Source organism: Suricata suricatta, chromosome 6 (genome assembly GCF_006229205.1).
Source record: "Suricata suricatta isolate VVHF042 chromosome 6, meerkat_22Aug2017_6uvM2_HiC, whole genome shotgun sequence".
In the NCBI taxonomy this organism is placed as follows: Eukaryota; Metazoa; Chordata; class Mammalia; order Carnivora; family Herpestidae; genus Suricata; species Suricata suricatta.
Genome location: NC_043705.1, coordinates 27,248,687 through 27,275,785, shown reverse-complemented (window position 1 = coordinate 27,275,785; position 27,099 = coordinate 27,248,687). Strand labels below are relative to the sequence as shown.

The window sequence follows — 27,099 nt, the reverse complement described above, 5'->3', positions numbered from 1 at the left end:
GAGAGAGAGAGAGAGAGAGAGAGAGTGAGTGTGTATGTGTGTGTGTGTGTGTGTGTGTGTGTGTGTGTGTGTGTAAGCAGGGGAGGGTCAGAGAGAGTGGGAGACACAGAATCCGAAGACAGGCTCCAGCTCTAAGCTAGCTGTCAGCACAGAGCCCGACGTGGGGCTCAAACCCATGAACCACGAGATCATGACCTGAGCCGAAGCCGAATCGACTGAGCCACCCAGGCACCCCAACCAGGACCCAATCTCAAGACCAAAGATAAGATTTCTAATTTTTTACTCAGTGCTTCCTGCTCTTGCACTTTAGTCTTAGGTGAACACTGTGGCTGTCGCTTCTCACACTTGGGTTTGTATAAGAAGCACTTGAGGAAGTCTATGAAAATGCAGAAACATGAGCCCTACCTCCAGATACTCAGATTCACCAATTCTGGGAGGACGCCTGTGAATGTGCAGGCAACACAGCTCCCAGGCAACTCTGATGTGATGTCACACTCAGAGAAACTTGGAATTCTTAGAATTCTGTTGTTCCCTACCACTTCTCTCTCAACGTTCCCTGAAAAGACCAGACCATTTTAGATAATGTCAATCAGGTTCGGCGAAGCTGTGCAGCAGATTCCCAACATTAGTGGTTTGTGACAGCAAAGGCTAATTCACTCAGCTCACATTATGTCCCTACAAATTGGCTATGAATATACTACATGTTGTTTTCATGTGGGGACCTAGGCTAGAGAACAGGGCCCATTTGGAACATCTGATGTCCTAACAGAGGGAAAAGAGAGATGGCAGAATCTCATGATGGCTCTTAAAGCTTCTTCTAGGAAGTGTCATATTCCATTTCCACTTATATCTCATTGGCAGAAAGAAATCATACGCCTCAGGTTGCTGTCGAGGAGTCTGGAAGTAGACTCTTCCCTCAGAAATGGGCTGGGAGCTAGTTCTAGTAAGTGTTTTCACAATAATATAATGAACCATAGAGGTCTTACCTGTGGTCTCAAGTGGGTCTAATTGTCCATTTTTCCTGAACTAACCTAGACTTCCGCTCCTAACAAATTATATGCTGGATAACTTAATATTCTGCCACCATAATTTCCTTCCATTCTTTGTTTAACTGTCCTTTTCAAGTTATTATGTTTTCTACCTTATTTTGTCTAATATCTAAATACTTTTGATTACTGAAAGATCTAAGCATCTATGTTCCAAATTCTAAGATTTTATACTGTTAACTGTCCCATGTTAAGAAATGTGCTTCAATGTATTTAAAGATAACTCTGGGTCAAACAGTGATCTTCCGTATCTTATAATGTCTATTTCTGTTTTGGAGCATGCCAGTGCCTGCTGGCCACAGGCTTCAACCAAAGGCAATTTTCCTTTCTCTGTTTAGATCTGGTTCCCAACCAGCAGAGAGAATAACTTTGAAGGTTTCCCATTTTTGTAATAAACAGACATTTCAAATGCCAGTGTTCTGTTCAGTATTAAAATTCATCTTATATTTTGCCCCTTCCCTGCACCCTCCCAGGTAGATGATGGTTGGTTCATGGTAGAGCTCAAATGTCTGTTTTGTCCATAGATCCACAAAGAATGAATGTGGAAAGAGCAATCTTTCTTATTTTGTCTGCTGAGTAAGTGGTTGTTAGATTATGTACGACAGGAGAATATCACTAGACTAACAAGATATACCATCAAATGCATTCCTCTACTTCAGAGTGACCACCATAAACAAACAAACAAACAAAGAGTGGCTAACAGGGAGTCAATATGAGTTTGCACAACATGCTATATTTATTCACAATTTTTATTTTCTGTCCATAGGAGGGTTGCAAATTTTATTTGAAGTTTTAGCCTTAACCTACAAAACTACGTATAATCTCTGTAAAACCAATGTGAAACAGGACTGAGCTCTGAAATACCAATACTTACTCATTTCTCTCTCTTTCTTTCTTTCTTCCCTCACTTCCTCTCTCCTTTAAAATCTAGTAATATTCCCTATCATTTTATTAATGAGCTCTAATCCACCCAGTCCATAAAGATGTACTGAAATCCATACAGTCTGTTATGGATCAGGCCCTCTTCAGGGCCTGGAGATGAAGCTAAAAAACAACTCGGTTCATGCACTCACAGAAATTACATTCACATGAGCACGATATCATTTTGTTTTTTCTATTCATAATGCACACTTATTTATAATACATTTAGCAAAGTTGTGCTGAACACTTACTCTGTGCCAGGCATGCTTTCAAATGCTAGAGATAGAATAGTCAATAAAACCAGCAAAAGTCCCTGCATTCAGGGACGTTACAGTTAGTGAGGGAACACTGAAATTGACTGCGTATGTAAAACAAAAAACATGTCAGAATACGTACGTGTTGTGGAGAAAAGTAAATCAGGGAAAGAAAAACAGGGAGTGCTTAGGGCTGCAACTAAAATATGACGTCTGAATCTAATGAGAAAGGGAGTGATGCTAAGAACATTGCGGGGAGAAGTGAGCTGGAGGTGCACGGGCCCTGAGGCGGCAGACGCCTGGCATTTTCAAGGGGCAGCAAAACAGTCTTGATGAAGGTAAGAACATACATATTTAGCAATGACATGCCTAAGCCAGCTTTTATTTGAGGAATAATAAACACAGAATCATTAACTGGAGGAACGCAGAAGTGGGCTGTAGTTGCAAGAGCCTTACAAGTACTATCACCTAAAATAGATACAATGATGAAAATGAGACTAATGGAAATGAAAGAAGGAAAGGTCTTCCCAACCTGTCTTTGTCTACAGACCATCCCTTAAAAACATGCATCCAGATGTTGACTACAAGATAATTAAAAAGCTTTATCAATTTTAATCCAGATGGTCAAAGTATTCAGCTAAAGAAAAATAAGTACTTTCTCTCTCTCTCTCTCTCTCTCTCTCTCTCTCTCTCTCTCTCTGGAAACAACCAGCTTGTGGGTTCAGTACTGAATAAAATACAATGACTTGACTCTAATTTTTTCCTTTTTATAAAAACTATAATTCTCAATATAATTCTGTGATCTCCTAGGTAGCTTATTCCCAAATTCTTCCTGTTTTTCTCCATCCTCTGTAAAATGACAGAAACTGCTCGCTGTACCACAGTCCTGAAGTCGAGCTGATTTTATAGCAAATGCTAAAAAAATCATAATTTCATATATTATAAAATCATAAGTATAATTAATAGCCCCAGTAATGTCTACACATGGTAATTATCAGTGGTTTGTATTGGTTTATAATAACCAAATAGTTTTCATTATGCCATTATCATTGGTGGTAGTAGTGGTAGTAGAAACTCAAGTCTATGTTAAATAAGCTCCTTTTTCCTTTGTTTTTAAAAACCCCATCACTATCAGGCCTGTGAAGACTGATGATTAGAGGGGGAAGTCCTATTGTCTTATCAAAGAAACTCATAAAAATATCAAGAGATCATAATAGCAGTGTCAAAAACCTGTGCTTTGAGGATGGACCACAATTTGGATGCCGGCGATGATATTTAAAGGCTGCTTAACCTTGGCAGTTATGCACCCCCTCTGGGCCTGTGTAAAATTAAGAAAATCATCCTACCTCCTCACAGACCACTTTCCAGGAAAAGGTAATATCACCTAGAAGATGCTTTGCATAGTCCTTATACTCAATGCATGTTAGCGAATATTATGAATAAATAACTTGTAATTTGCTCATTTACACAAGGATCTGGCCAAAATATGTTTATCAGGGATATTACATTTACATGTATCTTTTTCTGTGTCCTCTCTGTTTGGGGTGCAGAATGGGGTGTTGGGGGAGGGGGTCAGAGAACAAGGATGGTCTTTTGCTTTCACGAGCACGACACTGAGCGCCACATTAATTTCATCTTGGGCTGTCAGTCACCTGAGTCACACTTTCCCAGGCTGTCTTTTGGGCTGTCCTCCCCATAGGAACCCAGTTCCACTTGGTGAAAATGAGATTTCCCCTTTGTTAATAAAATTCTACCTTATCTCAAATCAGAATTCTAAAGTGTATTAGTTTTAAAATGGTTAAATCATTTCTTCAATAGTTTAACTTCTTTTATGCAGAGAGCATCCAAGAGGAGAATCGTTATTAAACACTCAAAAGAAAAAAAAAAGTCTCTCAAAGCAGCACTGGCTGTTTAATAAATAATCCATTGAATTCTTGCAGCCCTTTCTTTCAGATAAAAAGCAACAGCAAAGCCTGTTAAAGAAACCCATCACCGCAAAACCCACACCCAACAGAAAGTGTCTAACAGATTGAGATGACGGCACAAAGGGCTGAAAGAAGCTTGTCTTTGTAGACAGAACAAAGATGTCTCTGGCAATTAGAAACATGCTCGTCTGTTGTAGCTGCACTGGAAGGGAGGCTGGGGAAGCCAGAGAGTTAGGGTGCTGTAGGGATGGCCCTTCCTCTAGGGTAGGTGGCAGAGGCACATCAGGGGGGAAGAAAATAACGATCAAATCAGTCAATTTGGCATGGCACTATTTTAAATGCATTATATTATCATTGTAGTCTCATGATTTTTACTGTCCAGCTGTTCAAATGTTTTATTTTTATCTACTATGTGGATGTACATCTGTATGCTGAGGTGGAGATGAGCCACAAAAGCAGTAAAAGACTAGAACAAATTCATCTCCTGGGGACCTGTATTAATCTGGCAGGCAAGGCCCTTCACATCTAGGACTGTCTTCCCATTTTAGAGCCTTCTGGTGCTACCTTCACATCTGTACCCTATGCTCTGGCCAAACCAATGAATTTGTGATCTCTATGTAAGACATGCCCTCCGAGGATTTGAGCGGCTCTCTCCTCTCCTGGCCTGCCCTGCTCACCACCCACAAGCATGCTGTCTTGCCCAGTGCAGTTCTACTGCCAGAAGGCCCTCCCTCAATTCTGCCCACAGAGTCCCTTCTTCCCTGACTTGTCCCCACAGTGCCACACTTCGCTGGAGTTCAGAACCACGGACAGCTCTGTAAGTACTGACTCATATATCCCCCCCTTGACACTGGAAATAGTCATCTCATGCCAAGACCCAGCACAACTCATGACACAGAGAGGGACTCAACCAATATTAAAATGAATGAATAAATCAATCAATATAAATTAATGAATAAAACCTATCAGCAGAGAGTAATAAGAGTGCTTTTGGCTTTTCTTTAGCGTTCCTTAAACTGGCATTTGCCCTGGAACTTCCCAGAGGTGAAGAAGTAGGCTAGTTTGGGCAGTTAAGGATTTGCCACTCCGCTGCCTTTTACCATCCTCCTGACAAGCAGCTGACCAGGTCCAGTCAGCAGCTGCTGTCAGAAAAGGCTCTGTGGCAGCAGGGCTGAAGCTAGCTCTCTTGTTTCTCAATAGGATTGAAAGAGCTAATTTACAAAGCAGAAGAGAATTCAATCTGGAGAAGGGATTGATCCCATTTCCTTCACTGGAAAAAAAGAGTGTATCCAAATCATCAATAGATTGATACAAATTACCAAATATACAAAATAATAGGATTTTGGCTGTAGGGCTGTTAAAATGAGTAACTTCAGGTCAAGAATAAAAACCTTGAGAAAAAAAAAAAAAAGGAGGGCACCTGGGTGGCTGGGTCAGTTAAGCGTCTGACTCTCGATTTCAGTTCAGGTCATGATCTCACACTTTTGTGAGTTTGAACCTCTGCACTGACAACATGGAGTCTGCTTAAGATTCTTTCTCTCCCTCTCTCTCTGGCCCTCTCTTGCTCACATTCTCTGTCTCTCTCAAGATAAAATAAATAAACCTTTAAAAAAAATCTTGACAAATGAAGAATAATTGCCTGCAGTCCTATCTGACTCAAGTGTAGCTTTCAAGACTCAGCCTCCAAAAGCACATGGTGGCTGGTGAACAGACACTGGGCACAGAGATTAGAGGCCGGCTTGAATTCAGGCATCCCAACAATAGGCCCTAAAACTGGGAAAGCCACAAACCACCCTGGTGACATAGAGGGACATCCCCAACACAATCCTTCTTCACTCCAGATAAAAGCATTATCAAAGGAGCCAGGGTTTAAAACATTAGCTCCGGGGCACCTGGGTGGCTCAGTCAGTTAAGTGTCTGGCTTCGGCTCAGGCCATGATCTCACGGTTCGTGGGTTCAAGCCCTGCATCAGGCTCTGTGCTGACAGCTAGCTCAGAGCCTGGAGCCTGCTTCAGATTCTGTATCTCCCTCTCTCTCTGACCCTCCCTTCTCATGCTGTCTCTCTCTGTCTCTCAAAAAAAAAAAAATTTAAAAATTAAAAAAAAAACAACATTAACTCTATGACCACCCTGTCCTTGATTGAGTATGCCCAAGAAACTGATGGTCTTGATATTTCACATTCATTCAGTATCTGCCCAATTCCAAGTCCTGTGACACCATCATGCACATGGTCACTCCTGCCCTAGAGGGGTTGTCAGGATAATAAAGGAAGACAGACAAGTAAACAAGTTAATGCAGTAACTGCCCTAAAAACCAAGATAGAGTGGGTGTGGGTGTGGCTGAGGGGCCATTAAGAAAAACACAAATACTCCACCACAGTGGGTGGGATCTCAAGGGGCCAAAGAGGAAGCAGCTCCAGAACAGGTATGAGAAGTGATGAGCGGGCACCAAAGGGCAGGTGTGCTCTCCAGAAGAATATGCTTGAGGGACTTGCAGCAGTTGATGGGACTCGAGCCCTGGGTGTGTGGGGAGAATGCTGAGGAGCTGTGGGAGGTTGGGCAGGTAATTAAAGCTCTGACGCACCATCCTGGGGACTGTAGACTCTAGCCTACGGGTGATGGGAGCCCTTCTTTATATCTGCCTCAGAAATGAGGCAGCTCCTTTACTCTTTAATTTATATAAGCTATTTGTTGGCCCTCAGACTCTCTTTTGTAGAAGAATTTGAGGTAAGCAAGCAGTCATGCTGAGCACCAAAAGCTTTCAATATCTGTAACTCATTTCCATTCATGTGGGCCTGTCCTGTATAATATGCTTGAGGCTTTCATGTTTTTAATTGTCTTGAGATATTTAAGCAGCTCAGAACCAGACCTGTCCCTTCTTGCCTGATGGTATGTTCCCCCATGTGGACATGGAACACGGACATCTATTTCCCTTCTTTTACTTGAACTGGACTCACCCCACCAACAACTTTAGAACTACTATGCTAAAATCTTGGCATGATTTCCAAACCCTCACATGTCACCAAAATGAGTCCAGACTTCTCCATAAAATACCCAAAGTCAGACACCAGGCACTTCAACTCTAGATGCATCTGCTTCAGGATTATCTGATTCCCACCTAGACCTCCTAAATGAAGATGAATGGAAAGCTAGGCCTGGGACTCTGCATTATGTCAAGGTCTCCCCAAGATTTATAATCGCATTGATGGGTGTGCAACCAACCAATTGGTCTAGTTCTAGACAAACTTATGGAAAACATAGCCTCATGGGTATTTTGAAAGTGACCAGCTCCAATTTAAGTAAAATCAATTTAGGTACTTCAAGGAGGGGCACCTGGGTGGCTTAGTCAGTTAAGTGTCTGACTTCAACTCAGATCATGTCTCAGTCTGTGGGTTTGAGCCCTGAGTCAGGCTCTGTGCTGACAGCTCAGAGCCTGGAGCTGCTTTTGATTCTGTGTCTGCCTCTCTCTCTCTGTCCCTCCCCTGTTCACACTCTGTCTCTCTCTCTCTCTCACTCACTCACTCTCTCAAAAATAAACATTAAAAAAAAGAAAAAGAAAACATAGATATTTCAGGGAAATAGATGTTTATAGTTCCCCCAAAGAGAAAGTTCCATAGCAGAAAAAAACAGTACAGTAACTGCTATAAAGGCTTGTGTTACTCTGCTGAATCAAATGATCCTTTGGTGGTTCACTTCTCCCTACCTCACTATCCTCACTTTTGATGTTGAGGTTACTGACTCCACACCTCTTCTTTCCAATGTCAGTTTCTTTTGCCCAAAGCCTCACTTGAAAGTGTTGGGTCTCTATTCCGTCAGTGCAAAAGTCACCTTTCAAGAGGCTTTTGTTAACTCAGTTGCATACTTCTGGCTTAGCTAGCCATTAAATAAGCATAGTGGGCATGGGCACTAAGGGGTGTGTAGAAGCTGGGGGAGACTGAAAGAGAATGAAGGCCTTGGACCCAGGTGAGATGGGCTATATAGTTCACCAAGACTGAGGAATGTGGGCGGGCCCTGGGAGGACTCTGGTACAGGGGAGGCACCCTGGCCAGGAAAGAACTGGCAGTAATGACCTTAAGACAGAATGTGACATAACGGGAGTTAAGAGCAAATTTAATATTGTTCAGTGTTCAAAGGAGCCTTTTTCTTTGTGGAGTAAAAATGAAGCTATTTCACTGGATATAAAAAAAATGGCAATATTTCTGACTGTCCCTGTATATTTTTAGCTGTTGAGATGAGATGACTATCTTATAACCATAGTTAATGTATGATTTTCAATGGTTCAGATTTTCCATGTTGCAGATTTGGGTATGACATTTTGGGATCTCTTTGTGTTGTGGAAAGATAGATTTCTTTCTTTGTTAATGATTTAGAATAATTTTTATCTGAGTTCAAACAGATTTTGTTCTTTTTGAGGACCCTTTTCTCTTTTTACAATGACAAAGGAAGGGGAAAAAATAGGGCTGGAAGGCATTTCAAAGCCATCTTGTCCAGTCCCCTGCCCCATGTGGGAATGTGTTTCCATTTGAGACATTTCGGATACTAATTTGTTTGGACAAAAATACCATGACATTCAAACAGAACATCCCAGACACCAGAGGTGCTAAAATGAGGAACACATGAGGTTTGGGGCAGAAAACATGTGTCAAGTCAAGGCATGAAAATACGAGTTTATTGATTTTCAGGAGCCCATGCTCACTTGCAAGAACTGTAGTGAAAGGTCATCATTTTCTGAGCAGCCATACCCATGCACTGCTGCAATGTGGTACTGCGCCTTCACATGGGACACTGGGAAATGTTTTCTTCTGCAATTCAACAAATGTATATTGAACACTTTTAAAGGTATTTTTGAAGAAGCCAATTTGTAGATTATGAAAGACACTCTCATATTCTGCTTACAGGAGGATAAATTGGACAACTTCATGAAACTACAAGCTTTCTGAGGATGGAGACTGTGTGCCTTAATCACATGACTTTTCTTCAAGGGTCTATTACTGCCTGAAATTAATAGATATTTACAAATATTTGTTAAATAAATATGAATTAAATGGAATCTGGCTGTAAATGGGGACCCACCATTTTGCCTTTAGAAAGGTATTCTAAAGAAATAAGCATGAAACAGATAAAATATCTGGCCATGTAGATTCTCATCATTATATTGTTAATTGTGTCCTCAAAACTGAGGGATAAAGTGTAAAGAATGGGGGCAGAGGGGTGAATAGGTTACAGGCTCTGGTTATGGAATGAATAAGTCATGGAGATGAAAGGTATACTGCAGGAAATTTATTTAAATTAAAAAAAATTTTTTTTGCTGTTTTACTATTTATTTTTGAGAGAGAGAGACAGAGTGAGCAAGGGAGGGTCACAGAGAGGGGGAGACACAGAATCCAAAGCAAGCTCCAGTCTCTGAGCTATCCACAGAGAGCTTGATGTGGGGCTCAAACTCACAAATGGCGAGATCATGACCTGAGCTGAAGTCAGACGCTTAACCAACTGAGCCACCAAGGCACCCCAAAAATTTTTTTAAGTTTATTTATTTTTGAGACAGACATAGATAGTATCAGCATGAGCAGGGAAGGGCAGAAAGAGAGAGAGAGAGAGAGAGAGAGAGAGAGAGAGAGAGAGAGAGAGAGAGAAGAATCCCAAGCAGGCTCTGTGCTGACAGCATAGCAGGGCTTGAACTCAGAAAACCATGAGATCATGACCTGAGCCAAAACCAAGATGTGGACATTTAATTGGCTGAGGCACCCAGGCATCCTTTTAAAAAAAAAAAATTTTTTTAACAGAGATGTATTAAGTTATGGTACATCCATATAACGGAGTACTATGAAGTTACTAAAATGGTGTTATATAATTGGAATAGAATAAATTGAGCTAAGGACAAAAAGTGATATTATATAAAAGTATCTAAAGACAGAGAAAGATAAACTAGGTTGATAAGTATAAAAGTAGATTACTAGTCTTTAATAACTATCAAAGATGACTATGATATTTATCAGATGGGCTTGGAATTATAAGCTATTATTTCCTCATTTTTGTTCATTCTCTACTTTCTATGATGAATATTACCTATTACATTTGTAGCAAAATGATATTAAAATTACAATACAATTAAAACATTTTCCTCCTCTCTCTACCTCTCACCTGAAAATTAAACAATGATAAGTGAAATTGATACTTCCATTGGGTAAGCTGTACCAAAGGTTATTAGTAAATTCCTTAGTCATTATTAGTTTCTGTTTAGTTTAGACAGAAATTCAAAGAAAGACTCAGAGTGTTAAAAAAAAAAAAAAGGTATAATGAGGCAGGTTTTTAATTTATATTAAGAAATGGCATTTCTAAGGTCAATCAGAATTTTGGGCGCCAGTGGAAAAATGTAATAAAAAACCACAATGTAATTGAACAAAAGGAGATTTGACTGCAATTCAGAGCTCTGCAGAGGGCAGACTGCTTTGTGTGGCCTGCTCTGAGAGCACCTTCTGTTGTTGGCTGGGATCTGAAGTCCCCATGGATGTAATGGTGCCTCTGAAGGAGAGAATTGGATGCGAAAACCCCTATTAAGATGCCGAGTGACTATAATGGAAGATGACTGTGCTCAAAGCAGTGAAATGGATGGATCAGCACCAAAGGCCGTCCTACCTTACCGGACGCCATGAAGCTCACTGTCTTAGTCAGCTTGGCCCGGCTATAAAGAAAAATACCATAGGCTGGGCGGCTTAAGCAACAAACACCCTTCTCACAATCTGAAGACCAAGTCCAAGGTCAAGGTACCAGTGGTCCTATTTTTGGTGCAGACCTTCTTCCTAGCTTGTAAACAACCACCTTCTCACCATATGCTCACATGACCTTTCTTCAATGCATTGAAAGTGACAAAGTTCTGGTGTCTCTTCCTGATCTATAAGAGCACTGATTCCATCATGAGGACTCCACCATCATGACCTCTTCCAACCTTAATTACTTCTCAAAGGTTCCATCATCTAATCCCATCACATTGGGGGTTAAATAGTCAAAAGATTAATTTTGTAGGTATGCAAACATCCAATCCACTCATCCTTCTTTCTGCCGGTTTCTGGCCAATTGCAGCTGAAAATACAACTCTGAGAAAATGATGAATGAATTTTGCACACTGAGCACAGAACAAAGTACTGGGTATGGAACTGGCTGGTGCACGGCAGAGAGCAAGGCCCTGTGTCGTGAAGTAGTTACTGCCAGGGAAAAGTAGAAGGAGGTAGCATTTACTGAGGACCAAGCATGGCTTCATCCACCATTTGTTCTAAGCCTTATATGAAAGCTATGAGCCAGAATTATGGTCTACATTTTTACTCATGAGAAAAGAAAGGCTCAGGCAAGTAAGGTCATGGCTAAGAAGTAGTCAAATTAACCTCAGAATCCATAGATGGTTGGCTCCAAAGCTAGGGCTCTTTCCATTTATTAATGTAAATTAATGAAACTTAATTTCTATGACAGCAGGGATCTTTGTCTCATTCACAAATGTATTCCAAGCATAGACAACTATACAGAACTCTCCACAGAGGGAGTGTTCAGAAAGTGCCAAATGTATGAGTAAATGAATCAAGGCCAAACAATAACCATCATGGAAAGATGGAAAAATCCTGCATCTTTCTTCTTGAGCTGAATCTTCATAGACATTGCAGCGCGAACTCATTAAAAATGGGTAGCTGGGTCCTGGTTTGCAAAGCGCTCAGAGTGGCAACGCACACATATCTCAATATTATTCACAAACATAATTAATGGCTAAAAGAGGACTTCCTGGAAAAATACTCATTCTGGTTGCAGGAATGGTTCCCACCTGACAATAGCAACAGGCCATCCAGCAGGCGCTTTTTCTCCCAAGGCTGCCCATTCACACTGTCACCTACCCTCACTGCAGCTACCCGCTGGGACAGGAGAGCTGCCAAGCAGAGCCGAGACCAGGGCAAGCTGCCATGAGCCGATGCAGCCGACCTGCTGTCTTCCTCCTTTGCAGCTGGCTTTACACTTTTTATTTCAGCTCTGTCCTTGAATACGGTTCAAGCACAGTGGTTTACCATTTCAGTCAGTCCCCTATTCAGCACATTCCCAATTTAATTTAAATGATGCCAAACAGCATTTACAGTCATCTCGCATAGGCGCTTCCTCCAAGTAAGTTCGTCTGAAACCTGCCACCATGCAATTTTTATTAGAGGCTTGAGTTCAAAATCCCACCCCCCAAGGACGTGTAAAAGAGCACAACTGACTGAACTGTGGTAGATTAATTATGATTTGTGTGTGTCCAGGACAAGGCTAGACCTCTCAGACCTGCATACATTTGTGTTTCACACCTAGAATCAACTCTGCCTTTCAGATGCCAAGTTACAACACAACTTGGAAGAAAGCTTATGAACTCTCTGAGCTTTAATTCTCCATTCTATCGACTGGGACCAATGTAATCTTACAAAACCCTGGTGAGTATTCAATGAAATAACGCAGGGACCATGGTCCTCTCATTCCAGGAACAGTCACCGGGGACCTGAGAGAACACGTGCCTTCCTCTAGTCACACAGCTTGGGGCGGCACCTCTGCCATTAGCACCCATGTTCCCAGCTCTGCATCCACTGGTTCTCCTGTCAAATGTCCCAACTTTAGACTAGAATTATAGGAAATTTTTCATCATAACCTGGCAATTTTGGGTCTGAAAAGCCAATCCAGTGTTTTTGTTTTTTCTGAATGTTTTATTAATTTTTGAAAGAGACAGAGAGGGGGCACCTGGGTGGCTCAGCCGGTTAAGCGTCCGGCTTCGGCTCAGGTCATGATCTCACAGTTTGTGGGTTCGAGCCCCACATCGGGCTCTGTGCTGACAGCTAGCTCAGAGCCTGGAGCCTGCTTCAGATTCTGTGTCTCCCTCTCTCTCTGACCTTCCCCTGCTCACACTGTCTCTGTCTCTCAAAAATAAATTTAAAAAATTTTTTAATTAAAAAAAATTTTTTTTAAAAAGAAAGAAAGAGACAGAGAGAGACAGAGAGTAGGGGAGGGTCAGAATCCAAAGACAAGCTCCAGACTCTGAGCTAACAGTTAGCAAAGAACCTGACACGGGGCTCAAGCCCACAGACCAAGAGATTATGACCTGAGCTGACATGGACGCTTAACTGACTGAGCCACCCAGGTGCCCCAGTGATTTTTTTTTAAAGAAAGAATATAAAAATTATATTTTCATCCAGTGCTTTATTCTCAGGATGCTGTGATAGTTCACCCTCTACTTACATCATTTTGTAAGTCATAATATGAGCCTAGAGGATAATTATTTGTGTTATTCATGGAAGAGTAACTCATCCTGAATTCAAAAAGAAGGTGTGTAGAAAATGTTTTCTCTTCCTACCGAAGAAAAAGAAAGGAAGGAAGGAAGAATGAAAGAGCTGTGATTTTTTTAATTCAAATAAATGATTCCCAAACCTGATCCTGCATTGGGGTAAATTTGTACTGCCAGACATTTCAGTAAGTATTTAGTTAGGTTCAATCAAAATACAACTCCACTATGTTCACAATAAATGCCTAATAGTTAAAAAGAATCAATCCATTGTAGGCTGTTCTGTTTTTCTGACGGCCAACTTCATGGCAGAATTCACAAACCAAGCGTCCAGTGACTTGGCATGTGAAATATAATCAAGAACAAATTTTAAAACAAAGGAACAGGATGGACATGAGGACGGCCGCCGGGGCTGACCGCCTGTGGAGCTCCGGACACAGCCTGGACTTTGCAGGTAAGACAGCAGCCCTCAGATCTGAAAGGTGGTCCGCGAGCACAATCAGCAAGTCAATACGTCTTCTGGGCTTAGACAGGCCTGCATTCAAGTCCTGGCTGGGCCACTTCCTAGCCCTGTGATCTTGAGTAAATAAACATTTAAATGCCAGGTAGCACACGTAATGGGGATGATAATAATGCTAGTCTTACAAGGTTACTATGAGAATTAGAAGATACAATATGAGGAAAAACTTAGGGAATGGCTTAGCACATGGCACGCACTCAAGAAATGCCATATGTTTATGTATTTGCTGTTTGTTTGTTTAAACAGCTGCTTACTACCAGGCTGATTACAAGTCCGGTTGACATGTTCATGAAACCCTGGTGGCTGAACAAGATGAACTTCCTGTTCCAAGCTCCTGGCATCAGTGTTCACGGACTTTAAGGAGGCTACCCCAGCATTTGAAAGATAATGCTGACCAATTAGGTTCAATTCATTTTTGCAGGTAACTTATTAGCTCTAGACCTGGGACAAGTCATTTAGACTCTCTGAATTTTGGATTTTCTCAACTATGAAAGTGAGGAAAGTCTCTAAGAGATGTAGTAAGGTTGATTGAAATAATGTATGTAAACAACTGGAACAGTAACAATGTGGCTAACTTTCATCAAGCCCTCCTATAAACTTCTGTTTGCAGTGTGGTAAAAGCCACACCTGCATCACATATGTCATTCCTATTTTATAGGAGAAGAAATGGAAGTACAGAAAAGTTTATTCTCAGGCTCAAGGTTACATAGTTAATAGGCACCAGAACTAGGAACTGAGCCCATTCTGTCTCACTCCAAAGGCTAGTACTGAATTATCATCTTCTTATACCACCTCCTCCAGTTCCTTAACTAACACAGGTCTACATAGTAAATTCACTAAGTATTTGAATGGTTCCCTAAATTGTGTTGTCTATGAAATTTCTTCATCCTGATTCCAATACCAATCTTTGGACTGGTGGGATGTGCTCTGGAATTGCTTTCAAAATCAGCATAGCACCAGGAGGCAACCCCCCCCCCCACACACACACAGACAAAACAAGGACTAGGAACAGCTGAATTCATAAAAACATGGTACATGCAAGAAGCAAATGCAATCACTGGGGCTCTGGAAGTCACCTAACCTTCCTCTAAAAATCTTTTAGGATTTATGAGAAATAACAAGTCGCAGGAATACGAAGGCAAGAGCTTCCTTTTACTGCGGGTGACTACTATTCTCTGTCACTGGTGGGGAACGGGAAGGGCGTACACTACGTGAAAGATATCCCTGTGTGGTCCGCTTGCTTCCATTGAGAACCCAGCAGGGTCTGGTTTGACCAGAGGAGTGTTCTCCCTCTTCTTATCCCCACTGGCAGAAAGAAGACGAAGCTCTTTGGAGAAATACTGTGCTGAGATTTTCTCGAGACATTAGGCTACAATGTCTACTGAGCCTTGTAACTCCATAAAACCTGAATTAAAGGGTGAGTACAGGAGTTGCCCCTTGTCTGCAGGGACCCAAGTGGATTTCTGAAACCATGGATAGGAACATATCCACAAACCCTACATACACTGTTTTTTCCAGTACATCCATACCTATGACAAAGTTTCATTTATAAATTAGGCATACTAAGAGATAAAAAAATAACAACCAATAATATAATAATTATAACATTATTGTAATAAAAGTTATATGAATGTGGCCTCTCTCTCAAAATATCTTATTGTCCCGTATTCACTCTTCTTGGATGGAGCAAGATGATAAAATGCCGATGTGATGAGAGGAAATGAGGTGAATAATGCAGGCCTCGTGCTATAGCTCTGTGCTACTACCGACCTTCTGATGCTTCTGGAGGTCATCTGCTTCCAGACTGGCCGACCACAGGTAACTAAAACCGCAGAAGGCAAAGCCACAGACTCGGTGCAATGACTATGCCTGGTCTCTACCTGACTCATGTTCCTGGAGAAGCACAACATCCTGCCTGGTCATTTCAAAAATTTTCTGTTTTGCCCAAAATCTAATCTGGAAGCAGTGACTGCAAACAAGCAGTAAGAATTAGGCCACTACAGTTCTGGATCCAGCCACACAGCCACAAATCGCTCCGGAAGCTCTGTACCCACCACATGAAGACTGGGAAAGGGAGGCCACTAATCCTCACAGGGTGTCCTTTTCCATAAATTTTCAGTCCTGGGATAAATGTCTTCACTCAGGACATAGGTATGCAGAGAGCTGGGTAAATCCATGATGTGTATGTTGGTAAAATACCACTCCCCATAAAGGTGATGTGAGACATTGCCAAGTAGAAGATGCAAATTTTTTTCAATCTAACAAATACCCCATGATTACCTACCAGCTCTACTCTGCTTCTTATTAAGTGTATGAGCACTTGAGAAAGTTATCCAACTTTTTCAAGCCTCAGTTTTCTCATCTCTAAAATGGAGATAACAACTCCTCATAAAGTTATTGTATATATTCAATGTATACAACTTAATATTTGTAAGGGCTCAGAATAATCATTGACACATGGTAAATGCCATATAAATGATTGTTCATTAAATAAAATGTCTAGTCTAGCACCTGGCAAATATGTATCACTGTCATCATCATGATCAACGGGTCAGACACTGTGTTCAACATAATGAGGGAAAACAAAAATGAAGAACACAGAGTCCCTCCTGTTCAGGAACTTCGTTCTGGTGGGAGACAAAAACCACGCAGGATGTGGGCGTGCACCCTGCTGGTTACGGGTCTTGAAGTAGAACCAGAAACTCGGACAGCCCCTCCCCGGTCCTGGCATCCCAGGAGAGACCGATCATCAGCTGTAACACACTGATGGCCTTCTTCAAATAACCAGATCTAGGAACAGATACTTCTTCCGTGTTTCACAGAGATAAGAAAAGTGCAAAGAGCAATGGACATGAAACAAAGAAATTAATTCTGCCTAGCATTATTAGGAAATATTTCAAGGAAGAAGTAGTATTCAAAAGGGTCCTTGAAAGAAAAAAAAATTACAAATATTATACTGGGACATCTTTTTCTAGCTGTGACAGAGTTACTGGCTCTAGATTTCAATAGGCCTTTCCACTTGAACACAACTCTAAAACTGGACAAAATATATGAGGCAACTGTTTTGAGACCTTGGCTAGCAAGCAGAGACACTGCGTGATGCTTGAGGTAAGGAGAACATCACCTACTTAGGAACTATTTCCTGACCACTGTACAGTGAGCGAGAGACCAAGCCGAGCAGCCCATGGGGCTGGTGAGAAAGAGATCACAGTTTGGACATCCGGCAACTGAACTCTGAAAAGCAGAATTCCAGATACATAGGAATTGGGCAGAAGGGTCTCCCAAACCCTATTGGGAGTTGCCCACAAGGCTTTGGCTAAAGACGGGGCTGTGATTATACAGGGCACACAATATGAGACCTACTGGCTGCTACAGAGTTCGGATGAGAACAACGAGAATAGCAGTCACACAGTGCGAGGGAGGAGTGGAGATCAAGCTAGACTGCAAGGCTCATTAACATCCCAGATGGAGAGCTGAGACACCAGAAAGGCTAACCAACAGGCATCCTACAATAAGGCATACTATTTACCTTTCCTAACAAAGCCTAACACCAAGACCTGATGAGATCTGTCAGGGGAGATAAAGATTGGAGGCCAAGTGCCACCAAGTTAGGGCAGCAGAGGGATGCAGGCTGCTCAGTGATCCACCCTAAATCAGCATAAAACCAAGTCTATACAGGTTGAAAGTGACTAACCAGTAAGTGAACTGCCCAACACAACAAAAATTAACAGTCTTCAGAGGAACATAACAGATTCAACAGTTTCTTAAATGTATTCTTACCAATATCCAGTACAAAATCAAATATTACTGGAGAGAGAGACAGAGGGAGAGAGACAGAAAGTGAGAGAGACAGAGAAAGAGAAAAGAAAAATGACAATGTGGGACTCGTACTCAAGAGAGAAGCCATCTATAAAGATTGCCTCTAGAGGTTGGATTCAGCACACAAAGATATTTAAAAAATGTATGAATAAATATGTTTAAAGAAATAAAAATATGTTTAATGAATTGAATAAATACTGTCTTAATAATATTAAATCTTATTAGAAAATAAAATCCATTCTTATCAGCTGGCGTTAAGCACTGTTAAGAGAACCAAAAGAAAAGATAAGCCACAAACTGGGAGAAAATAGTTTCCAAAATACCAATCTGATAGAGGAGTTGTAACCCAAATACACAAAAGACTCTTAAAGCTCAACAGTAAGAAAACAAATGATCAAATTTAAAAGTGGGAAAATAACAGAACAAACATCTCACCAAAGATATACAGATGGCAAGCATAAGAAAAGATGTTTGACATCACATATTATTAGTGAACTGCAAACTAAGACAATGAGGTACCATTACACACCTGTTAGAGTGGCAAAAATAGAAATAAACCCGACAACATCAATAGCTACTAAGAATACAGAATAACTGTTGAGACATGAAAATGGCACAGCACTTTAGAAGTTAACTTTGCTAGATTTTTACAAAACTAACTGTAGTTTTACCACACAGCCCAGCAATCAGACTTCATGTATTTACCAAACCAATCAGAAATTTATATCCACACAAAATTTTTTCAATTAAAAAAAAAAAAAAACACAGAATGCAGGGTGCCTGGGTGGCTCAGTCAGTTAAGCATCCAACTGAGTTTCAGATTATGATCTCATGGTTTGTAGGTTCGAGCCCCTGATTGGCTCTGTGCTGACAGCTGAGAGCCTGGAGCCTGCTGTGGATTCTGTGTCTCCCTCTCTCTCTGCCCCTCCCCCACTCATGCTCTCTCTTTCTTTCTCTCTCAAAAATATATAAACATTAAATAAATAAATAATAAAATTTAAAAACATGGAGCACTGTAACACAAAGACGGAACCTTAATAAACCAAATTTTAAAAACCACTTAGGAAATTGGGGGAGTCCCAAGATGAGATACAGAAAAAAATAAAACAACGAACTGTGTCACAAATGTGTAGAACAACTAACCTCCCTGGAAGGGCTCAGGGTAACACGTACTGACCTGTGTAACTGTGAAAGGAGCGAAGTCTGTTGGACGGCAGGCAAAAGAAACTACAGGTAAGTTGTGGGAATCCAGCTGGGTCCCCCATGTGAGTACAGGCTAACAGCTCTGAAGCTGATATGCACGTACAATTTAGTAAATGGTTGAAATGGGAAGTTACGGATACACAAGAAGAGGCTAGAATGATCCATGTGGTAATGACGCAGAGATGGAGACCTCAGTGTCAACTCATGTTTACCTTAATATAAACATAGATGGCTACATATAGAAATATTTATAGATATGTGTATATGCACATGTTAGTATACACCTATGCATTCCCTTGGTCTGTCTGCAGAGAAGACCTAGAAATAAGAGCATCTATTGGCAGCGAGCACACCTAGCACCCAGATCTCAGTTTAGTTTTTTAATAATGTTCCCCACTGAGAGAGGAACCAGTATTCTTTAGAGAAATATCTGAGTCTGGGTCTGAGGCAGGAAATACGCAAAGTGAGCCGGGATCATCCTGTGGTACCAGAAAGTAAGGAACAACTTAAAAAAGAACAACAGAGACACAATGATGGAGGTATAACAAAGGGACAGAGGAACAAATGAAAGAGCCCCCAGTGCCCGAGGCTGAAAAAATGTGAGCAACAAAATAAGTAGTGTTGGATTATAAAACAATAATATAATAAATCTCTTAAAGTCCACACTGAAATAAATGATTACAAATAAATAAATGTGATAAATAAATGTGATATGAGACAAATCTCCTATGCAGTAAAACTCCAAATAATACATGTGGATACTTCACCCTCAAGCAAGAGGAAGCATGGATGGCCGCTGCTTATGTGAGGGCTACAGAGGGTGATTTCATTCCAAGGAGTGCAGTATGGAAACAGGAAGAAGAGAGCAACTTCACAGTAGACAAATTTGACACAAACTACACATACTACCTCAGCCATGTGGTCAACGTCAGCATCAAATGTCATAAGCATAGTGACTGGAGGTATGCTGGATAAGATGCGATGACCACAGCACTTACCTCTGTCGTCTTCCTTCCAAGACTATATAACCCCAACCTAACCATATGAAAACATCAGGAAAATTCCAGTTGAGGGACATTCCACAAATTACCAAATTATGAAAATCATTAAAAACAAAGTAAGTCTGAGAAACTGTGACAGAGAAGACTAGTTAAGGAGACATGACTTCTAAACGTACTGTGACATCCCTAATTGGATCCTGCAACCCAAAGAGGACATTAGGTAAAACTAAGGAAATTTGAATGAAGTACAGACTATAGTTAAAAATAATGTGTCAACATGTACCCCAATGTTCATAGCAACACTTTCAACAATAGTCAAATCATGGAAAGAGCCTAAATGTCCATCAACTGATGAATGGAATTATTTTATTGTATTGTATGAGGAGAGGGAGGGCAGTGACAGACTGCAAGGTGGTGGGAAACATGGAGAGACAGCAGGACCCAACCTCCTATGACAGCAGGACCTAACCTCCTACGTCCTAGGTATTCTGCCAAGGTCTGAGAATCCTGTGACAGGGAGTCAGAGTTGCCACCCTCACTGATACCACAGGGTAGTAATGTAAGCAAATAATTAAACACAATGAGAAAAATGCTCTGATAAGACGTGTGTAGGTATCATAGGAACACTGCAGGGGGTGAGTGACTGTCAGCAGGAGGGTTTCAGAGGGGAGGTGACAATCAGAATTTTAAGGGGAAAATATCAGATATGCTTGAGGAAGGAAGGGTACAGTGGTGGTGAGAAAGAAAATGACTAGCAAAGGCAAAGAAGTGGAAAATAACATAGTTTTGCTTGGGGAACAGAAGAGAGGTCAAGAGAGAGGAACAGAGATAGAAGGAGAAAGCAGACAGGGACTGTGTGGGGCCAGGGCTCATACATCGAGGGATTCTGATTTTACTCTGCGGATGACTGGGAGGCATTCTCCTGAGAAGAATGTGGTCAGGTGTATGCACGCTGGCGTGGATGGACCCCTGGAAAGGGAAAGGAACTGGAGGCCACAGAAGACTGAGAACTTAACTGTGGCAAGGGGTAAGAACTTGAACTGGTTAGGAGGTGGGGAATGAAGGAGAGGCAGAGTTCTTCCCCTGCTAAAGCGCCCGAAGCAGGTCACAAATTCAAGTCCATTATCCCTTCTGGAATGAAATCTGTCCTAACACCTCAACCTTTTTCAGCTGGTAAAACTGAGTCCAGTGTAGCAAGTTTTAGAGCCACAAGTAGAGCCAGAGCCTCACTGTGACCAGAATGAAAGTGACATGGCTCTGCGCACTAGCTCCTTCAAACTCCCCCACCACCAAGGCACCCGCCAGGGGGTTCAAAGTGATCGTCCCCATGTTCTTGGGAGTGACTGCCTTTCGACAACATACTGCAGGGGAAATTTTTCACCCTCCCGCTTGGTCTTGGTTGACTGCCTTCCTGTGCACCTAGTCTTGCCATTCATCTGTCTCCCACATCCCCATCTCTCTTCATGCTAATGAGATCCAATTGCAGAGTGAACCACGCTGTTTAGGGCCTCGTGGCAGCTTGGAAGAGAGGCTATCCCCTCGTGTTGTGGCCTGTTTAACTACCCAGGGGAAAACAGGAACAACTCACTGTCTGAATATTTAGTGGGGATGGAAATGTTCCATGTCCCTCTTTCACTCAGTGTCCTGAGAATGAAAACACAATCCAGGGCTATTTTCCATGAGGAGTGTGGTAATGACTACTTCCCCAACTCCAGTATTTATCTATCCCAGAAATAACGATGAGGCCCTGCCATGGGCTGGGCCCCGGGCTGTGTACTGGGAGCCACCAGGGGAGGAGGCAGGAGAAGCCAGTTCCCATGCTCCTCTCCCAGCTCCCTGAGAGCATACAGGTGCTTCTCCCCTAGCTCTCCCATAGTGCGGGTCTGGCTGGGACCCATGGGCAGACGGGGCAGGTATGTGATAGATGCCCCTTACACTCAGGGTGCTGGAGATTCTCAGCTCAGAGCCTCTGATGTCCTATATTCTGGCATACAGGAGCGGAGAGACCTTTCTGCCCTCAGGGACCTGTGGGAGAGATAAATCATTGGCCTCTGAGGCTCTAATATCTGAGACAGTGGGGGGATGCAGGCCTTTCCCCTTACCTAAGCCTCTTCAACTATAGGGGTGCCCCTTCTTCCTCCTAGGGAGCCTTCTCTCTCTTTCCTGCTTCTTAATCCACACAGGGCCCACTCAAACAGCATCTCCTCCATGAAGCCTTTCTGACAATCTAAGGCAAAGTTAGGTAATTTGTCCTCTGTCTTCACACAATCACTGTATGTCATGGAGATGATGGTGCTATAGCTGGCCTTTAAGCAAAATAACTCAGATTCAGACAAATATCATGGTTTCACTCATATGTGGAATTTAAGAAATAAAAGAGATGAATATAGGGGGACAGAAGAAAAATAACATAAAAACAGAGAGGGAGGCAAACCATAAGAGTCTTAAATACAGAGAACAAAGTAGGAGTTGCTGGAGGTGGTGCTGGGGGGCGGGACGGGTTAAACAGGTGATGGGCCTTAAGGAGGCAATTGTTGGGATGGGCGCTGGGTGTTATGTATTTAGTGATGAATGACTGGATTCTACTCCAGAAACCATTATTATACCATATGTTAGCAATCTGGATTAAAAAAAAAAAAGAATGGATACTGACAGGTGTGAGGAGGTATCTCACAGTGGTTTTGATTTGCATTTCTCTGATGAGCGATGCTGAGCATGTTTGCATGTGTCTGTTAGCCATTTGCACGCCTTCTTTGGAGAAATGCCTGTTCATGTCTTCTGCCCATTTCTTAACTGGATTATTTATGTTTTGGGTGTTTAGTTTGACAAGTTCTTTGTAGATTTTGGATACTACCCCTTTATCCAATATGTCATTTGCAAATTTTCTTCTGCCATTCCACAGGCTGCCTTTTAGTCTTATTGATTGTTTCCTTTGCTATGCAGAAGCATTTTATCTTGATGAAGTCCCAACAGCTAATGTTACTTCTGTTTCCCTTGCCTTCACAGACTTGTCTGGTAAGAACTTGCTATGGCTGAGGTTAAAGAGGTTGCTGTTGGTGTTCTCCTGTAGGATTTTGATGATTTCCTGTCTCACATTTAGGTCTGTCAGAATGACTAAAATTAACAACTCAGAAAACAACACATGTTGGTGAGGATGCTGAGAAAGGGGAATCCTCTTATGGTGGGAATGCAAATGAGTGCAGCCACTCTGGACAACAGTGTGGGAGTTCCTCAGGAAGTTCAAGAAAGAGCTACCCTACAACCCAGCAAGTGCACTAGTGGGTATTTATCAAAATGATACAAAAATACTGATTCAAAAGAGGCGATGCACCCCAATGTTTATAGCAGCACTATCAACAACAGCCAAAATATGGAAAGAGCCCAAATGTCCATCGACTCATGAATGCATAAATAAGATGTGATGTATATATACAATGGAATAATAGTGATCCATCAAAAATCATGAGATCTTGCCATTTGCAATGATGTAGGTGGAATTAGAGTGTATTAGGCTAAATGAAATCAGTCAAAGACAAATACCATATGATTTCAGTCAAAAGTGGAATTTAAGAAACAAAACAGATGAACATAGGAGAAGGGAAGGAAAAAAAAACAAGATAAAAACACAGAAGGAGTCAAACCATTAAGAGACTCTTAAACTATGGAGAACAAACTGCAGGTTTGGGGAGGGGATGAGGGGGGGATGGGCTCAAAGGTTGATAAGCATCAAGGAGGGCACTTCTTATGAGCACTGAATGTTACTGTAAGTGATAAATCACTAAAATTCTACTCCTGAAACCAATACCACATTACATGTTAACTTGAATTTAAATGAAATCTTAGAAGAAAAAAAAGGATGGATTCTGGAAAAATCACGTATACAAAATACACACAGGGGCCAGTCACAGCACAAAGGCTGAATGGAGAGGATGCGGGCACTTAGTTACTCATTCACCCACTTGGCATAGGTTGGTTAGTGAACGCTGACTGGGTGCCAGGCTCACTTCTCAGTGTTGAAACTTCACCCGGGAGGTGGGGAGACACGACCCTGACCCACACGGACACGCAGGCTAGTGAGCAGGTACTGGCCGCTCTCCCGTGAGCACACCCGCCCTCAGAAAACAATAATCTGCTGTGTTGGCAAGTGCGGCACCGGTGTTACCCTCACCTGCTGGCTCAGTCTCAGGAAAAGAGGGAAGAGTGTAGGGCAAATAGAAAACCCTGAAAGGGGTTTGCATATGGCAGGGAGAACCACCATCTCTACTCTATTGTGATATACAAATAAGGCTTTTTCTTTTCTGTTCTTGCTAGAGGCTAGATAAGAATCTTCTTTGAAATTTTATATCTCTGGAGCTAACAGCATCATGTATTTTTCTGAAAATTTTTTCCATTTACTTCTCCACAAAAGAAATGTTTATTTCTAAAAGGAAAGAGCATATCCTGCTAAGTTATGTATCCCCCAGAAATAATGATGAGCTGAATTATTCCAAACATTTATAATGCTTATGTACCTTTGAGAGAGACAAGCGTGAGCAGGGGAGGGGCAGAGAGAGAGGAGGAGACACACACTCTAAAGCAGGCTCCAGGCTCCTGGCTGTCACCACAGAGCCCGACACTGGGCTCAACCCCACAGACTGAACCGTGAGATCAGAATCTGAGCTGAAGCTGGATGCTTGACTGACTGAGCCACCCAGGCACCCCGATGAGTTGAATTATTCTGATCAAGTCAAATGCTACACTATTTGCCAAAGTTAGAGAAAAGACTGTTTGGAGGTGGTTCTTTAAGAACTAGTTAGAAAATTCAGAGAAGGAATTCTCGGATATTCATGTCATTTCCTACCGCTGTGGTCTCCCAAATTTGAGCGGGTCTGCCCTCAGCCTGATCTTGTTAAAGCTGTTTTCATACTTCTGCTCAGTGAGCGGCCTGGCTTCATTAGTAATCTTTAGTAAGTGAACTTTATAGAGATAGCTTTCTGTGGGAAGAAAGCATGGTGTATGTGTGTTTTTGAATAATAGGTATTCTCTGGAGAGACAGAGAATGGCCAGAGGCTCAGAGACGGTGGGGCGAGTCCATGAGTGCAGAAGCTAGCCTCACCGACACTGGGGAAGCTCGCAGTAGGCGGGAGAGGCGGGGGTTAGAGCTCGCCAACCACTGCCCACCCCAGAGCCCCGCTCAGGTTGGAGAAGGAGACTCCCATCCTTACTCATCCAGCGAGTACATGGAAGAGGCCCTGGGTGTCACTCGCCCCACTGGGGAGCAGTCAAGTCCCCTGCCTGACTCCTGCAGGAGACAGACAATGACCTGGAGGCTCTCCAGTGTGCCAGGGCCACGAGAGAGGTGAGCTCCGGGAGGATGGGAGAGGTGCAGGGAATGCGGGAAGGAAGAGATGAAATGTAAATGAACCCCAAAGGGCAAGAGGAAGCAAGCCAGGTGAGCAGGGCTCCAGACACTTCAGGGAGAGAGGAGACAGCACTTGCGAAACCACAGAATGTGCAGGGCTCCTACTGCAAACTGCAGGTCACTGCCTTGGCTTTAGGAGTGTAGGTGACGAAGAGGCCTGATGATGCCTGCTTAACACTGATCCACACCAGGAAATACCAAGTCTACTGGAAAGTCCTTCTGCTTGAGCCTGGGCAAGTTACTTCCCCTCTGTGAGCCTCAGTTTCCTTACCCGTAAAATGGGGATGATGGCACCTGCTCTACAGAGTTATGAATGCAGTAGTAATCAACACAGTCCTCACAGCCCTGCCCTCATGGACTTGACAATCCTAAGAAATAACACATTCAGTACTGCATGACCCAATGACCAGCATGGCCTAAGTCCTTAAAATATTATAAATGCTCTCTCTCCTAAAATAAAATAAATATAAAAAAGATTTTTGACACAATCATTACTATTACTCCCTGGCTTTCTCTCAAGAGCTGAATGTTCTTTCTACCAATCTGCATTTTCTGGGAACCCAAAAAAATAACACTGTATAGCTTTCTGATTATTCTAGCTTTCTGAACACATGTTTCAATGTGGAGGTATAACCTCATGTGCCGATTCAGTGATAATTAGAAAGCACATTTATTTCCTTTTATTGGTAGACTAGAGACATCCCATGGGAAGAGACATGAACAATCCAGAGAGTAAAACTATTTATACAAGGAAATCAACCCCTATAAATTAACAAGGAAATCAAATGAACTAGAAAGAACTTCCTACGCTCCTCTGAGTTTTAAGGAAATAGTCTGTCCATCTGATACTAACCAAAGTCATAAATAAAATATTAGCAAATTGAATACAGCACTAAGTTTAAAGAATGAAAACTGATGTCAGTGCCAGAATGGTTTCATATTAGGAAATGTATTAATCTAATTAACTACATCAATATACGGAGAGGTAAGAGGAAACCGCGGTTTTGAGAATGTGGGAGAGGTCTCTGGGAGCTGGGGAGGCGGGAGCTCTGACAGCTGGGGCTCCAGCAGCGAATCAGGTGAGGAACAGCAGGGCAGCTGCAGGGAAGTCTTCCGAGGCTCCAGACGAATGAGCACAAGGAAAACAGAGATGGAGGGGTAACTGGAGGCAAGGGCGCAAGACACAAAAGATAGTGTGTGTGTGTGTGTGTGTGTGTGTGTGTGTGTGCGCGCGCTTTAAGGTGACAAATATTAGAACACATTTATAGGCTACAATAAAGGAATTACTGCAGTGGGAATATGTATGTAAATATTAAAAAGGAAAGGAAAGGGGGTGAACTCACTATCAACACATGGTTGAGAAGTGGCTGCGAAAGTCGTTAAGAGCTCAGACTCTGGAGTGAGACTTCTGGCTTTGAATCCTGTCTCCATGATTTGCTGGCTGTGTGACCTTGAACCACCTACCTAGCCTTTCCATACCTTACATCCTCACCTGGATAATGAAAATAGTAGTGATGCCCTCCTCACAGAGTTGCTGTAAGACTTAAATGAATATTTTTAAATGCTTAGAATAGTTCCTGGCATTGTGTTAAGTAAGACAAATAAAATCAATGTCTTCAACTAAGTACAGACTAGTTCATGCTGCTAACTATAATACTTGGTCCTACTAAGTACAGAACAGACATTGTACATCTATATTATACTACACGCTATATACTAGTTTTTTCTGA

At 42.1% G+C, this 27,099-nt stretch overlaps 1 long non-coding RNA gene across 1 annotated transcript; it reads left to right on the top strand.

The window, feature by feature from the left end:
* Window positions 1-777: 777 nt before the first annotated feature.
* Window positions 778-9,130, top strand: LOC115294217. The gene is made up of 3 exons (XR_003909768.1): window positions 778-943; window positions 3,357-3,595; window positions 9,044-9,130. It is a non-coding gene; the product is annotated as an uncharacterized LOC115294217 (long non-coding RNA).
* Window positions 9,131-27,099: the final 17,969 nt, after the last annotated feature.